This window comes from Melopsittacus undulatus, chromosome 10 (assembly GCF_012275295.1).
Source record: "Melopsittacus undulatus isolate bMelUnd1 chromosome 10, bMelUnd1.mat.Z, whole genome shotgun sequence".
Classification (NCBI taxonomy): Eukaryota; Metazoa; Chordata; class Aves; order Psittaciformes; family Psittaculidae; genus Melopsittacus; species Melopsittacus undulatus.
Window position 1 is genome coordinate 17,631,272 of NC_047536.1, and position 9,973 is coordinate 17,641,244.

The window sequence follows — 9,973 nt, forward strand, 5'->3', positions numbered from 1 at the left end:
GCAGGGATTTGGGGGTCCAAGGGGACCCCCGCTTGCCTTCTCCCCCCCCTGGCCCACGCACCAGTCCCTGCCTGCTGGAGCCTGCCCATGTGCTGCCTCCGGCAGCCCGGCCCCTGCTCAGTGCTGCAGGAAATGAAGATGGAGCCTAATTAATCCCAGCCGGGTTTGTCTGGACCTGTCAGGGTGACAAATGATGTGCAGCGCCGCGGGAGGAGAGGGGGCTGCGAGGGGAGCGCTGGGGAGTGTGCTGCCTGCCTGGACACGGTGCTGCAGCAAAGCCAGGCCATGCACCCTGTGCCCATTCCCCTCAGTTCCCAAGCCCAGGATGCCTTCCCCATCATCCCCATCCAGGCACAGTGATGTGCCCCAGGTGGGACCAGCTGCTGCCCAGCTTAGCCCTGGGTTAACTGGTTGTTAGTTAAGAGGGCAAGGAGGATAGTTCAGCCCTTGTGATGGCCTCAACGTGCCTGGGAGGATGAGGAGCACTGTGGGTACTGTGTGTTCCTCCTCCACGAGCCCTGTGCTGTGTTCGCAGCCTGCTGAAGCTCAGCATTTAAATCAAACTTTGCAATGAGATCTGGTAGAGAGAGTGACAGGGCAAGGGGGAATCTCTTTATGATGAAAGAGGAGAGATTTAGATTAGACATTAGGAAAACATTCTTCACTATGAAGGTGCTGAGGCGCTGGCACAGGGTGCCCAGAGGAGCTGTGGCTGCCCCATCCCTGGCAGTGTTCAAGGCCAGGTTGGACACAGGGGCTTGGAGCAGCTGCTCCAGTGGAAGGTGTCCCTGTCTGTGGCAGGGGTTGGAGCTGGAGGAGCTTTAAGGTCCCTTCCAACACAAACCATTCTGGGATCCCATGAAATCAGAATTATTTGAAGCAGAAAATGTCTGTCCCCTGGGTTTATGTTGGAGAAATCTTGCTGTGACCCTGCCCACCAAGGAACCACCTCTGGTTCTGCTCCTCCAAAGAGGTACCCGAAAGGGGCCGAGCGTGGCAAGCACTGACCTGTCCAAGACCTCAGCCCTGCAAAGCTAAGGAGGGAGGCAGGAGGGGAGCAGCCAGGGTGGGTTTGCACCCTATAAATGCCGGAGGTCCCTGATCCAGGCATCCCCGGGCCAGATGCTGGAGGTTAAAACCAGATGACACAAATATTCCACCCTGCGGCAGGACTGGGAAAGCAAAATGGCTTTGTCTTCTTCCACAGCCCTTTCCTCCAGGATGGGGACCTCCTCTGGAGGATACTGCCATGGAGGTGGAGCTGGTGTGACACCAAGGGACCCATACGGATGGGGATGTGGCAGTGGGGGTGCGGTGGCCGTCAGGCTCCTGTTGGATTGATGGGACCCTCATGGAAAGTCAGGTTTGGGGACACCAAAAGCCTTTTGAGACCCTGTGCTGTGCGCTGGGAGGGGACAGTGGCTGTGCGAGCCTTTGCATGCCCCTGAGCTGCTGGGACGTGACCTTGGCTCTCAGCCCTGGCCCTTGCTGCATCCTTGTGGTGGGAGCAGTGAGCAGAGCAGGGACAATGCCCAGGCGGGGCGGTGGATGATGCAAGTCACCAAGCCCTTGAACGAGAGCCATGCAGAGCAGTTCTGATGCCTCCTGTGATTTGGAAGTGACATGTTTACACTTGGCGATACAGCAATGCTGAATTCCGGCGTCTGAACCACGCCAATGTGTTTTATTGTGTGTTCATCTGCCCCTAGATTGCAAAGAGATCTTTTTGTAGACGTTTTGTGTTTTCCAGTAAAGATTTATAGCGCTTGTTTCTGAAGCTACAAATGTATAGAATGTTTTCTATATGTTAGAAGACATTTATATACAAGATATTTACGACGCCTACCACTGTAAATACCAATCACCCATTGAAATGTCACAGCCTATACGAGAAATCGCAGGAGACATAAAATAGGCTTGAAATGTCAAAGGACAGATGACAACAATATGTTTCTTCCATCGGGGAAAACTGTCTTAGAACCAATTTCCACTAATCCTGGTTTTCCGGTGGCTGCAGTTAACCCAGTTCTGGAGTGGAATTCCTCTAGAGAGATGTGGTGATGGGCAGCGCGGGTTTGTAACCTCAGGGACTCCTCCAGCTTCTGGGCTGATGCCCCTTTAGCATCCCCTTCATCCCAGCCCCATGTCCCACTTCTCCCCCCACCTATCACCTCCTCCTGCCCCCCCGTTTCCCACTGCCCTCCCACAAGATGCCTTTGTCCCTTCCCGTGCTGTTTATTATTAAAACCATGTGTTGGAGCGGCTCCGAGCCGCTTCCCGAGGGTCTGCAGGCAGGGAAGGAGCAGGCTTCCTGCAGAGGGGCTGCAGAGGGGTGAAATGGGGGGGCAGCTCCAGCTCCCCAAGGAACAGGACTCCCTAGGGACCTATTGCTTAGTGACCTGCTCAAAGCCAAAGCCATCAGTGTCAGCACCGAGGGGGTGTCCCAGCGTGTTCTGCCTCCTAATGCAAGTGCTGCCGGCTGGCAGAGCTGCAGCAGCAGTGGAAAAAGATAGAGGCTGATAAGGTGGCTCTGGTTTAATAATGCAGGGTCCAGATGGGAGGCAGGAGCAGTGGGGCCGGGTGGGAGGTTCAGGGATGCTTTGGGATGAGGAAGGACTGGGAGGTGGTGCTGAGCCCTGACGACAAGTAAGGGCAGGCGTTCAACAGGGCTCTGGGTGCTGGGGGTGTCCAAGATGCACCGGGTTCTATCTCCATTGGCAGCTTTTCATTCCTCAGACTGTGTAAACACAGATATAACTGCTGTGGGCTCAGGCAGCAACAAGAATCATGCTGGTACCAGCACACTCCCCCCACCGAGGGGCTGGCACTGCTGTGGAGGTGTATCTCAGCCCACATAAAATACAGTTTTCAACCAGTTTAATATTTTTCCCCCTCTTTTTAAGCCCCGCAAGGACTCAGTGCTGATAGTTTGCTTTCAGATTGCTGCTCACCTCTCCCCTGCCCACTGACCCCAAGCAGAGACCAAAGAGCTGCTGGAGCATCCCTAGGGAGCCATTGTCCTCATCCCTTCCTGGGACAACGCTTGTGGCTCCTTTGCAGGGCGCTGGGGGAGCAGAGAAGGGAGGAACGCGGGATCCAGGGCTGCTGGGGGGGCTCTGCAGCTCTCGGTGCAGAGGTTTCCTGCTGCTGCACATCTGGGTTGAGTTTCACCGCTGGTCCCTCCCCGTGCATCGTGGGGCCGCTGCTGCCGGAGCCACTGGGGCCTGGGGGACTGTGACGTGGATCCCAGCACTGGGGCAGGCAGAGGAGGATGCTCGGGGACGGCTTCCCCCATAGCATGGGGGGCTCAGCCCTTCCCCTACAGCCCAGCACGAGCCCTGCCGACCACCCAGCACGCAGACACCGCCGGGACCCTGGCTCCTCATCCTTTCCATCACCTCCATCCACCTGCCCTCACCCGGGATGCTTTCACTCTCCTATCCCTTCCATCGCCTCCATCCTCCCCTACCCCGTGTCCTGCAGCAGGGAGGGGGTGAGGTGGTCCTGTCCACGTGCAGTGCCATTGCCATGCGCACACACACTGCCCTGCAGCACACATCCCCAGGGACACTGGGAAGATGCTCTGACTTGGCAGAGGGCTCCCAAAACTCAGAGGGCTCCCACTCAGCCCCAGCACAAAGAAGGGTGCTAGGGGCTCCCTAGCAATAAGGGGCCACCCCTTATTGCAGTCTGAACAGCCTCAGCACCTCCTGCCCCTGCTATGGTCCATGCTCAGCCTGGCATTGAGGGACAGCAGCTGTCCCCTTGTATTGGCAGCACTGGGAGAGCAGTTCTGGGCTCCTCCTTGACATGGATCCACAGCTATTGGCTCTGGTGAGGAGATGGAGAGTGCAGTGGCATCGCTGCTGGAGCTGCAAAGGATGTTGTAGAGGGGTCCCAGCTCTGCACCCCCAGATGGGTGAGCAGGTTGTCCTAAGGGACCACTCCAGTACCAGCATGGGGTCCTATTGGCCAGGGTGGGATAGGAAGGAGCCTCATGGAGCAAAGGTGGGTGCAGTCCATGGGCACCTGGAGGTCTTCATGGGGGGGTTACATTGGGAAGAGGGAGGGAAGCATCACAGTGAGCTGCTGTTGGGGTCTCTTCCCTGGGCCACACACATCCACATGGCTATTTACACAGGATGGGAGCAGAGCAACCAGCCCCACGTGGCCGTGTGCCGCCCCAAAGCCGTCCAGACCCAACACGAATCCAAAGCCTCGGAATGAGCCAGAATAAATATTTTACAGTAAATTACCAAGGCTAATAATTATAAAAATCTGTCTTTGTGACCCGGAGCCAGGAGAAGGTTTCCAAGCAGCTGGGGACCACATGGGTGACAGCCCCTGCCCAGGCTGGTGGGCTCCTCCCTGCCCATGGGGAGCAGCAATGGGGTAGGGGCCAGGGGGTGGGTGTCCTCCCCTGATGCTGGGGTTGCTGTGGGGTCTCTAAAGCCCCCTGGAAGGAGCAGAGACAGGGTTTCCCACAATGGATATTGCTGCTGGGGTTGATGAGGCTCTGGGAGCCCTTGAGTCTATTGTATTGCTGATGTACTTGGGGGAGGGTGAAGGAGAGACTAAGAGGAGGAGGCACAGCCCTGGCTGACAATGGGGTGGGCTCAGAGGTTATTTTTGGGGTGCATCAATCCCTCCTTGGTTGGAAGGAACCAGACCTGCCCTCACCCCCCCCCCCCCCCCAAGCTGTGCCCATCCCCAGGGCTGCTGGGCTGGTCCTTGCTGGGATGTCTCAGATCTGGCCACGTGCTTGGGGCTGGATGAGGCGCGTGCAGGGTGAGCATCCTCATCCTTGCCTGGATGGGGACCGCAGCACAGGGAGGGACCTGGCACAGGATGTGGGAAGCTCTTGCCATTTCTTTCCTCTTCTCCAAGCATTAGCTGGGAGGAGCACAGTGAGAGCATGGCATGGGCATCCCTCAGCCCCCCCTTTTCCTTGCAGACCCTGGTGTAACCATCCCCATCATGTCCCCATCATTGTGCCCACTGCCTTGGCCCTGTCTCCTTCCAGATCAGTTTGACTCAAGCAGCCTGACCCCACTCATTGCTCCCCAGCCTCTTTTCCTCCCTCCCTGCCCTGATTCATAGCAGAATACGGGCCGTGTTTCAGGTCAGACCTGGCTCTCCCTCGCACCGCTCCTCCGGACCATGACTCAGTCCACGGCGGCAGCATCCGCGGCTCCGGCCCTGCTTGGCTCTGCTCCCACCCGGCACAGCTTCAGCAACAATGGTGTTGGCCTTGAGCGAGCTTTCACAGAGAGACAGGCTCCCCCCGCACCCGACCGGGCTGGGCTGAGGCAGGGAGGGAGTGAAGGGGGGGACCCATTGCTTGTCCCCAGCTGGAGGCTTGGAAGTGTTTGGTGAACACTGAACATCCCATCAGCACCCCCGTGAAGGTCCCACTCAACCCCTCCTTGTCCCCGGGGATGGGGATGCCCTGAATCACCCAAGGGCTTTGATGTGTTCATAGGGGCACACAGCTCCATCCGTCCCCTTGTGTGTCCCCCGCATCCCTGACCTGTGCTCAGCCCTCTCTCCGTGTGCCTGCAGCGGCAGCCCTTGGCTGAGCGCGGCCCTTGGCTCCCAGCGATCAACAGGAAACGGGAGATGGATTTCTCGGCAAACTGGGCTTTCCATAAACAGTCTGAGGGGCCGACCCGCGACGGCGGGAGCAGCGCAGCGCCGGGGCCGGGCTTCCCAGCTGTTTATCACATTGCTCTGCTCTGCTTCCTCCCCGGGTCCGCAGCTCAGGGCTCCTCATCTCTCATGTGCAAATCAGATCCGAGCCTGTCTGATGAGCTGCTGCCGTTCCCAACCTGATGCACTCGGGATGCTCGCACTGGCCAGGCGGCATCCCATGGGTCCTGCGCCCCGCTCTGGATGTAAAGTGCCAGAATCCCACCCCAATCCTTGCCAGATCTTAAACCCAGCTCCCTTTGGAGCACACAACCCAGATCCGTGGCGCTGGGTCTCCCTGCCCCGGGCCAGCCGTCAGCTAACCAGACCTCACTGGCACACCAGCCTCCAATTTCTCGGCAATCAAGACTTAAGAAAATACAAGCTGACCCCGAGAGGTGAGACAGGGCTGGGGGGGAGACAGCGCTGGGCTCTCCGCCTGCTTCTCATTAAAGCAGCTTGTTCAGCTCCCCCATCCCAGCCTGGCGAGCTCAGCAGCTCTGGTATTTCCCAGTGATGGTTTGCCCGCCTCAAACAGCCATGAGAAGAGATTCAGTTGTAGAGCATCCTTCCCAGCAGGACAGAGCTCCTCCATCCCTATGCACCCTTCACGACTCACACCGGCATCTCCGGGTGCTGCTCCTGACCCGAGGGCTGCCCCATCCGCATCCCCATGCACAGCCCATCCAAGGGACAGCAGGGGCTGTGTTTTCGGGTGGTGGGGTCAGCCAGCAGCACGGGCCCCTTTTGCTGAGCCGAACAAAGGGGCTTTCTGTTGGCTGGGGCTGTGGGGAGCGCAGCCCGTCTGGAATCGAAGCCGCCTGCGTCAGAGGCAGACGGCGGCAGGATGGGGGGGGTCTTCCAGAGGGCAGGAAAAGCGGCGGCGGCGGCTGCACGGAGCTGCCGGCGGGAGCTTTGCTGAGGCCAGACTCCAGGACCCTCATCCCCCAGCCCGAGGATGCCTTCGTAGGCAAGAGGATGCTGGATGCACAGGGACGCTGTCCTCACCCCATGGTGCAACCAGGATGCTCGCGGTGCTGTCAGTCCATCCCACACGCCAAGCACCTCTGACAAATAGGCTGGGGTTTTTTTGGCTCTGAAAGGCACAAAAATGCCCCACGGAAAGGTGAGAGTGGGCACAGAGAGGTTAAAACAAAGAGCGAAAGACCTGGCTCAACACCAATTCCAGCAGGTTGGAGTCAATGGCAAGTGCTAGCTCCTGGCTCCTCCCCACCAAAGCAGGTACAGCCAAAACCTTCCCACAGGAGCCAACGGTGTGACCACCACAACACAGGCAGCTCTGTGTAGCCCCAAGGCGCTGCTGGCGCGGCCGCCGTGCGTGTTCTGGCACCGAAACACACATCCTACTCCATCTGATGGATGTGCGGGAGAGCGCGTTTGCCTGCAGAGAGGGGATGCGGGCGGTGGGATGGGGTCGGGAGCAGGGCTGGCAGGGGAGCTGGGGTGCTCGGATATGGGGCTGGACAAAGAAGAACGCTGCTTGGAAACGGGGTCGGGTGGTCCAGGGCTGTGTTTGGGAGGCAAGCTGGTATGTGGGTGTACTGGTGAGTGAGGACGCTGGGTTGGGGAGTGTGTTGAAACAGAAGGGTTTAATTTCTTGAAAGGGCTTTTCTGATCGCTTGGAATATAAAATGAAACATTTCCAAAGGGAAAATAAAAGGAGGAAAATCAGCACGAGCTGTTCCTTCCCACCCCGAAAAATCCCCTCTTGCAGTCACATTTTTTGCTTGCTTGTTTGCTTTCCAGCCTGGGCATGAAGCTGTGCCTCAGGGACTCACATGTCCCCATGCCATGGCCCTGCTGCTGGGTGGGAATGGCCTTTGGGGAGCCACACTGCAGGGTTCCTCCTGGCCAGAGATGTGCTAGTGTGGGATGACAGCGGTCACATTCCCTGGTGTTTGGAGGAAGGAAGAAACCTCATGGATGTAGCTCAGTGCTCAACTGTTGCAGGAGTGCAACCAAACAGTGTCTGATCCTGCACAGAGGAATGCTTGAGTGAGGGGGCCATGAGCTGGTGTCCTCAGCCCTGCATCCCAGTCCCCAGTGGGAACAAGAGGATGGTTAGCACATGGGGATGCTCCAAGGGTGAATCCTGCCATCGCACCCAACTCAACCTGACAACCTGGTTGTGCAATGGGAAGCTCCTGCAGGATTTGTTTTTGCCATTGTAAATCAAAACCGCAGCTTGTCCGTGGCCAGCAATCCCAATGAAGGATGCTTCCAGCCCTGCAGGACTTCAGGGACTCCAGCCTGGCTCTCCATAAGCACAGGCACAGGCAAGGGCTGCAGGAGCTGGAGGTGCTAAGCCACGAGTGGGTCCCTGGCACAGCCCCTGCCTGCCCTGCCTGTCCCTCGGCAGCAGCCAACAAGGATCTGGATCCATGTCCCTATTCCCACTGAATTTGCCCCTTGCATTCCCATTCTTTATTCTTTCTGGAGGTATTTGGTTTAATTTGTCCCTGGTGAGGTGCTGGAACCTGCAGGGCTGGAACCATCCCAGCTACAGCCACTGCTGTCCCATACCAGCCACCACATCCCCTGGGCAACAATCCCCATGCAAGGGGCACCCAGGGGTGCAGATACCAACGCCCCCCCCCCTCCCCCCCCCTTGGTAGGGTGCTCATCCAGCCTGCTCCAAGCATTGCCCCGTCTGCACAACTTCCCAGCTCCGGGAATGCCCCGAGCCGCAGACCCCGCTGACTGGAGACGTTTCACATTCCTCCAACGCCAAAGGGATATTTTATCAGCGGGGCTCTTTTTTTCCTGCAGACTATTTTCTTTTCATGAAAGCATTAAATGGCCTCAGAGATAAGGAGCAGATTTGCAGCAGTTCACACCGAAGCAGCCAAGACACTGGCAGGGAAAATGCCTCCCCTCGCACGCTCCCCACCCTGGCCGCTTCCTCTCATTCTCTCCCAATTCTCCTGACTCCCACGACAAGCTCAGCCTCCCTGTCCCAGCTCTTCCTGCCCACAGCAGAGCTTGACACGAGGTCACCCCCCGAGCCCGGGGCTGTGGCACGAGGAGATGTGGGCACAGTCCCGTTCGCCATCGCCCCAGGGATGCTGATGCTCACTGCCTGCATCCTGGGCCGATGCGGCCTCATGGCTGACACAAGGATGGATCCAGGCTCTGCAAAGCCTGCCTCACCTTAAAAGCGAGCCAATTGCAAACTGGGTTGGTGTTAATGTGGGTCTGGATGAGCCATGCAAGCCCTCCCTTTCCCTACCCCAATAAAGCATCCCTTGTTCCGTTCCTGCTGCTGGGAGCTGCTCCGCCATCCAGCCGCGGGCTCATGGAGCTGTAATGTTTAACTTAACCAAAACTTGCAGTAAATTTTCCTTGCAGCCCCCAGTTTGCTGCCCTCCCCCCCCCTGTGCTGCAGCTTTATGGGCTCTGAGGAGCTGTAAAGGCCTTTTACTGGATGTGCTTTTTATTCCAAATCAGAGTGGGACTGGATAAACACAGGCAAAGTAGGGAGTTAGCAGGCACCAGGCATGGCGTGGGGATGAGGGCTCAGGGACAGGCCCTGCAGCGTGGACAACGTGTCCCTTCTCCCTGGACAAGCTGGGCTGATGCCTTTCCTGTCTTGGTCAGCCAAAAACACAAGGCCTGGGGAAGGGGAACCCACTTTGAGAGCTCCCATGGGTGCCATGGCAGGGGTGGACTCCACTGGAAGGCCCCGGTGCTGAAGGGTCCCCCCAGTTTGGCAAAACCAAAGCACATCAGTGGTCCCGTCTGTCTCAAACCCTTATTGAAGGTTTGCCACCAGCTGATGTCCTCTCCTGCCCAGCAGGTTGGAGTCAACACCTCTCCTATGGGAATAAGGGAGAGATGCAATGCCAGGGACCCAGATGTCCCTGCCCCAGGCTGAGGTGGCTGGTGGGCTCTGCAGGGAGCAGTGCCAGCTGTTCTCTGGACTGCAGACCTGGAGGTGTCCTTTCCCTGCTGGTGAAAGTGGTGTCACCCTGTTTGCAGGCACCATGGCCGGTCCCCAGGCTCCATGAAGGGGAAGAGGGGGGAAATGGGTGAACAGCACAAGGATACCCAACATGGATGTTTTCCAGCCCTCCCCTGCCAGCACCTTTCCTGCTTTCTGTGCCCAGGGATGCTCTTGTGTCCTTGGGGTATAAGTAGGGAGGAACACACCACTAGCCCTCCTCAGCCCCTCTCTGCCACCTTTGCTCCGTGGACCATGGGGCTCTGCTGTGCCCCCAGGATAGGAAGGCTGTTGAGGTCTCAGCTCCCCAGGGATGGCAGGACC